The sequence below is a fragment of the Papaver somniferum genome, chromosome 11, assembly GCF_003573695.1.
Source record: "Papaver somniferum cultivar HN1 chromosome 11, ASM357369v1, whole genome shotgun sequence".
Classification (NCBI taxonomy): domain Eukaryota; kingdom Viridiplantae; phylum Streptophyta; class Magnoliopsida; order Ranunculales; family Papaveraceae; genus Papaver; species Papaver somniferum.
The window spans coordinates 72,770,073-72,777,678 of record NC_039368.1 but is presented as its reverse complement, the minus strand read 5'-3'; the positions used below and the strand labels follow the sequence as shown (position 1 = coordinate 72,777,678).

Here is a 7,606-nt window from a genome sequence, read left to right as displayed (position 1 = left end):
AGAATTATACTTTTGTTGTCACTAATATCCATTATTTAAAAATTCTATCCATTTCCTTTTGTTACTCTGCTATTCAACACGGTTATTGCAGCTTCTAAAATTTTCATTCTTATGGAGATACTCAATCCAATGATTGTAGAAAAACCTCACAGAGTTATTGTCAATGCAAACTTTCATTCTAATATTTTCGTTCTTTGTTAATATTTATATTCTTACTTGGTTGTTTATGTTCTTGAATCTTTTTGGTGGTTGCTGCCAAAGGATATTTAAACTACAATGGCTTAGATGGTTACATGGTGAAGGTTTATGATAGATATATTTAGCGGATGATCGATTACAGTGTATTAACCATTTGATACCAATTTCCTCATGTTTACTTGACACCATAAATTAATTGATCAAAAAAAAAAAAACAATGCATTAGTGCCATTGTCCTTGCTTAAAGATGGAGTGCCAACCATGCTACTTCCTCTTTTTTTTGAAGCATCATGCTACTTAAGATTTTTTTTTTCTTTGTTCTCATTGGGGAAATTACAAGTATTCTCACAATTTATGTGCGTAATCAAAATATGTGAGACAAAATATAAAGAATTGGAAAAAGGATAAGTATAGTTAAGTTTTAATCAGACAAAATGTAGTCAATCACCATCTAGCATCATTGATGCATGTAAGACTGGGGAGATAATACATGTCATCACATTCAAGTCAAAGTTGATTAGGAAACCATATTTAACTCACCGTAACATGCATATGCACCATTGCAAGCACAAAATTCTACATACGCCATTGTTATTAATTAAATTTCTTCACATAACTTTTACATGTATTTAATATTTTAAACAAAAACATCCAATAACAGCCTTGCCGTATGAGCTTATATCCTTGTCGTATGAGCTTACAAATGAGAATGTCAAGAATGAAACCTATGTACGTCCCAAATTGTTTTCTCTATCGATCTCAGATTGGTTACTAACTAATAATTATGTCTTGATTTGTTTACAATGGCGCATCCCTTTTATCATTTCTTGTTTCTAGCGTACGTAACTCAAGCTCTTCTTTATCTCTGTTATATTTGTTCCATCCAAGATCTTCACATGTACATGAAAAAAAATTAATCAAGCCCTTCTTTATCTATGATAGTTATGTGTCGTGTATATTCATTTTTTCCCTTTGATTTACGCAATGAATGTGTTGCATACAGTAATGTGTAGTAGCTCTGGTCAATTAATACTCTTTGATTTCCATGGGTGTATTCTCTTTGGTTTCCATGGGAGAATATACTTTAAAATGAATTATTCTTGAAGCATGTGTTTAGTAGAGGTTGATTCAAAAATAACCACGTCTCTTAAAGAGGACAAAAGCTCCAATCCAGCGCCCTATAAATACGGAGCATGCCCTATATGTTTTTTCCTTAGTGGTTTTAGATGATTAGTAAAAGGTTATTTGAGGCTTGAATAGACAATGACTAAGAGGTCCAGAGGAGTCACTGAGATTCACTTCGTTAAATCAACAAGTACTAAAGATTATACGTGCAAAACATATTGAAGACAATGCTCTCCGAATCTCTTACTCTACCTACAAGATCCATCAGATATATGGAGGTCTTAATTATAACCATGAACTAAAACTACTGTTTAAATTTCAAAGCTTAACTCTTTATAAGTGTAACTCTTCTCTTTGGATCAGTATGAAATACGAGAGTAATAGATCTTAGGGTTAATCATCCAAGTATAAAAGGGATTAGACAAATAATTAACACACAATTAGGCAATCATATGATAAGTTGCAGATAAAAGGTCATATGTACCATCTCCCTTAGGGCGGAAAAACCAGCTAAATATGTACAGAAACAGCACCAAAATTTCCATGATGGTTAGGTCAAAATAAAATAAAATTGTATAGCATTTTTATGAAATATAAAATTTGTATTTTTACCGTTTTATTAATATCTTGTGTTATAAAAATAATAATAATATAAAAGGAATAAACAATAAAAAAATAGTGGTTTAAAGCTGTATTTTTACATAATTTAAGGATAAGGCCAAAATGGATTAAGTTTATGCACAAACATTCTTATTTTGTCTGAAACTGGTTATAAATTTGTTATAATGTGTTTCTTTGGTTATAAAAAAAATATATATAACGAGCTCAAACCGAATTAAATCTCTACAGATAAGAAAAAAAACTCATCCTTTTCTAATTTAGGGTTTTATTTTTATTTCTTAAAATTAGAGTGTAGTGCCATTAGGATGATCCAAGACAATATTTGATTTTGACTCCGACCTCTGGTGGTCCAATTTGAAAGTACACAGACATAATTTTTACTTAATTTAACTCATAATCATACTGAGCTTTACATACACTGATTTTATAACAATTCAATTCACACGGGAATTCACACATTTAAGATACATGATATTATATTACGGGAATTCACGGATTTAAATACGCTCGATATATATATGGAATGCACATACACACAGTATGTGTACAATGGTAGCTGATATATGGGGTGTGCATGTACTTATATGAAAAGTCCATTATATAAATATCTTAACCAAAAATATGAGTGTGTTAATAGTCATTATAGGTATCCTGGTTTTGATTTTCAATGGAAAAATATAGGCATGTTCCAGGAAATCTAGGATTGCATTTCACTAAGCAAATACTATGCTCATAATTTTCTTATAATTATCTCTATATTTTGTTCCCACTTTGTATTTGGTTTTATTTTCTCTTTTGTTATTTGAATGTAATTTATTCTATGTCTGATGATTTGCATATAAAAATACTTTTTTCATTGAAGCATCTAAAATTAATTTTAAGCATATTTGAAGAAAAGGAAAAACAAAAGAAGCTCACTAAACCTGGATAACACAATCACTTTTTCTGATGGCCGAATTATCTTAGTAAAACATCAACGTTATAGAGACGGAGAAATTTGAAGAAAAATCAACCGGCTGAAAGAGTTTTGAAAGTATCGTGATCTCGGAGAAACTTCTACCGATAAAGTAAAGGCATATAATGATTGCATGGACCAAAACAGGCAAGAATATATTAAAAACAAAAGTATTAGCTCCAAAAAATTTAAAAAATATATCAAAATTTGGAGGAAAAAAAATCAAAATTTATGAAACTAGAATAAATATTTTTGCCTGTGATAATGTTGTACTGCAAGCCCTTGATTTTTTTTTTCAAAATAGTTAATTTGTATTTGATTTAATTAGTTTATTAAATGTTTTATTAGCTTTTGAAATTATAAGCTTATCAAAATTTGTATTATTTTTTATTAGTATCTTTTATTTTTTAACAATATTAATTTTAAAATGTGGATCCATTATATGATGCGAGAAACGGGTCCATGCTAGTAATCTTTACAATTTTTTTTGGAGGTGGTACTGGTATGGATGCCCGTTTGAGCCAGAACAGTGTGTTGGAGTGGCTGATGATGGATACATTTTTTTTTTTGTATTTGCATGATTTGTTGCATCTCTTTGTTGTACAGGTGGTTACATTAACTTTTTTTAACATAACTGTATCCCCAATTCTCAATGGATTTCAATCTTCACGATTTTATGTTATCTTTATAATTTATGTTTTTATAACGATTTTGTTTTGTTTTTTTAGCACAAGGAAGGAGTTGAGGGATAATGTTGATGGTGATTTTTTTTCCTGAAGCAATGTTAATGATGATGGTCAGGTCGATAGCTTAGTAGTGTTGTAAAATTACACAGACCATGAAAACTGTAGAAAGTTTGGAATATCATGGTACATGAAGTTTGATGAATAACTAAATCCCTATTATCACTGGTTAATCACACTAATGGGATTTATTGATTATTGTTTTAGGAATCATTGAACCATATCTAGGAGCACTTTGTTTGCTAACAGAGACAACTAAGATGTCATATTTCATTTAACGTTGACATGACATTATTACTTAATGATCTTTGCTGATTAGGATATGTTTGATAATATAGTTCGAATTTGAGTAATAGGAAAATTGAAGATATTTTAAAGAAGTCAATAAGAAATTTACCTATCTTTAAATCGAGAGCTACCAGTTTGCATTTTTTTTTGTACAAAAAAAAGGTTTAGTGAGTGTTCTAAAATTATCAGTAAAACGTATAAAGCTTTTTTATATATATTTTAAATAACCAATTTATTTTTATTTTAAGCAGTCAAATGGTTCTATAAGACTTTTTCTAATCATTATATTTTATCCACATTGTGTATTCCCAACTATTCACTGGCCATCAGGTAATTATCCAAAATTGTTTTGGGAAACACCGCAACAGTATTAAAGAGACTTAGAGGATGAGTATTCAAAGGTTTTTAAGATTAGTTTAATTGGTAAATTTCCGTGCTTTTGTTATTGAAAGGATATATGGCAATTGACAACTTAGAACCTTGCGTTCTCCACATCCAGTTGAAAGTACCAGTTTTACTATATACTCTTGCAAGATGGGGATGTTCTGGATTCAAATATATTATACAAGCTACATAATTAGCCAAGAACCAGAGTCACCAGACCTTAGAGATTTCTTTACCTTATTAGGTGGTTGATCAACTGCGAAAGGTTCAAAGCTAAGAACCAGCAGACCTTACTGGAATTTGTCGCTTATTTGATGATTTGCGTGTAAAAAAAAATTAGATTAATTTGGCGAGAATAAAATTAAGAAGAAGACCATTAAGCTAAAAACTTCCATGTACATCACAATTATAATAAAATACCAACATAACCACATGACATAACTGGGATAGAGGAATTTATAAAATATAAAGTTTTTAAAAGAACATTTTTTGAAACTATAATATATGACGATCTCGGTGACACCTGTACTAATGAAATAATGATTGGGTGGACCAAAAGAGGCATGAATATGTGAAATTCAAAGCAAAATTAAAAACATTAGTTCCAGAAATCAAAAAAAAATATTAAAAGCCCATGATTTCATTTTTTATCTTGATTGGATTTTTATATTACTACGAATTCAATTAGTTTTTAGAGTTAGGATTGCATTTTTATTAGTGTATTAATATTTTTTTGGTTTTAATGAAAATAATTTTAAACTATGCATCAACAAGAAACAGACCCGTGCGTCGCACGGGTGAGAAACTAGTATTAATTTAAACGAGGGTGTTTGTCGATACGACGAGATGTGTTGCAATGAGAGTTGAACTGAAGAACATAAATTTAATTGGAATGAAGAGTTAAATACTTGAGAAGGGGATACTAGGGCAATCGAATTCGCCACTTAATCTACACCAGATTATTCACTAATGGAATTTTTCCTTTCCTTATAATGGACAGCAGTGAAGATGCAAGTCTGCTGCATATCCAAGGTAACCTAAAGTAGGAGAGTTTAATTTCAACTAAAATATTAATCCCTAGCATTATATGTCTTGTTACAACACAACTAATCACAGATTAACTTGATCAATAAAACATGAGTTGATGCACAATAAATAATTGTTCCAACTACCTAGTTTGCAGAACAAACAAGGTGAAGGTATATGCTGCACAGAAAGATTAAACCCTCTAATGATCGATTAAGCACAACAAGAACAATAACACTAACTTGAATAACCTAGCAGCACATTAAGGGCTTATTCTAAGCCCTAGCTTATGAAATTAGAACATAACAAAAACAGGATACATGAGAAATTCAAAGATAGACAAAATCATTCATGCAAACTTCTTAATATTCAACTGATTTCTACCAAGAACATTACAAGCAAGATCAAAATATTAGTAATTCACTCCTACTGATCCTTTCTCACTTGGATACCCCCAATACACAAAGACCACCCAAAATTAGGTTTTAATTCGTCAACAGTTACAACTGAAATTTAGGGTTTGAGATGTCAATCACTCACCAAATACAACTGAAATACACTTCACTGCCTTCAAACCATGCTGCTAGACTTTAGGCTTTCCGTTCCTATATCAATGACTTTCAACCTATTTCTTCAATTTCACTCAAACGACTACAACAAGAATACATAGGTGAAAGGGATGAAATTGGGTGATTGAGATTGAGAAGCAAAGTGATAAGGATGTTACAGAAGAAGTATGGTGAGGGAAAGATTGTTGTTGTACAAAAAGTATGGGTGCAAGAGAGAGATCGGTTGTGATATGGGTTTGACAGTAGAGAGGGAGGTGGTATCGACGGTTTGAGAAGATATTTTCTTCTGATTTTGGAAACGATAAGGGAGAATATAAAGAGGGTTAACTTGGGTGTTAGACTTTTGTACCTTGCTTAGATGTTCAAGGGTCGATCTGTTGATTTTCTTGGCTTCAAACATGGATTGAACACTTCTGACCATTGATCAAGTTTGATTTTATTTTGTAATTCTTGACCATAACAGTCGTTCCATTGATTTTGGTAAGTTCAGTTCTGCACATGATCAGCTAACATCTCCTTTGTGTAGCGGTGCGACATTGCCACTTTCTCTTACGCTCCCTTTACAATCTCGTTCACCTTTTGTTCACCATTTACTCAACCACCTAAAACACAACACAAAAAGAGATTATTTCGACAAAATTACCCATTAAAGGAGATGTGCTCATGATACAAGATTTGTCGCAAAATAGAACACGAAGGCATTAAATATGTGATAAAAAACAGGAAAAAGAAAACTAAGAAAATCCTACCTACACCACTGTCGCTGGTCTCTCGATTGCATTTAGCGAATGCAATAAGCCTTTTAAACCACTAAGTGTCCATAGTGGACGAGTTTAAATCTCGTGAGGGCTTGCTTAGAACATACCCACGAAGTTCTAGATCAAAAGAGAGCTCACCTTGAATGAAATGTGTCACCTGCAATTCTGAGATTAGTTCACAACAAAATGGATATGTCAATCTAGCTTTCAAAGGTACAAGTGACACACACTAATTCCGGCACAAAAGATAAATTCGAATAGATAACATGTGATAAGAGTGTAAGGTGTAATTCTATCATGAGCATGCATAGCAAATGATTTATCAACCTAAGTCATGACTGCCAATACTAAGAGATAGTTGAACCGATTCAAAGGAAAGCTCGCTACACCCCACTTTGCTTATTACAAGACTATTTACAATGCAAACACAAAGACTAATTATAACACATTCATTGACTGACTATTTACATTGACAACTTTGAAGCAAGAAATACTGACTTTTATGGAACAAAAGATAACAAAATCTCTTATCAATTTTTTTTCCATGCAGTTTTCTGATTTTCTTTCTTTTTTTTTTTTCTTTTTGTTTTGAAGTTTTCTGATTTTCTTTTTTCTTTTTTTTTTCTTTTCTTTTCTTTTCCTTTTTTTTTCTTTTTCTTTTTTGTTTTGTAATGAAGGAGTCACGAAGACAAGATGATACAACTGACTTTACAACGACTTTTCATAGAACAAAAGGATACATTACATCAACATTATAACAAGAGGCAGCATCAATATTCTAGTTGACTGGCAATCTACCGAATTATGCAAATCAGACGATATACATGCTTGATAGACCATGCAAGTGCAAGTTCAGATCACATGTTCAAAAAGTTTAAAAAAAAATGTAAATCGAACTCACATGTTGTAGTGCTAGAATCAGAAAGATATCAAACTTGT

The 7,606-nt window shown here is 31.4% G+C and overlaps 1 non-coding gene across 1 annotated transcript; it reads right to left on the bottom strand.

Moving 5' to 3' along the window:
• Nucleotides 1–620: 620 nt before the first annotated feature.
• On the bottom strand, nt 621–702 carry LOC113325635. Its single transcript, XR_003348090.1, has one exon. It is a non-coding gene; the product is annotated as a small nucleolar RNA U31b (small nucleolar RNA).
• Nucleotides 703–7,606: the final 6,904 nt, after the last annotated feature.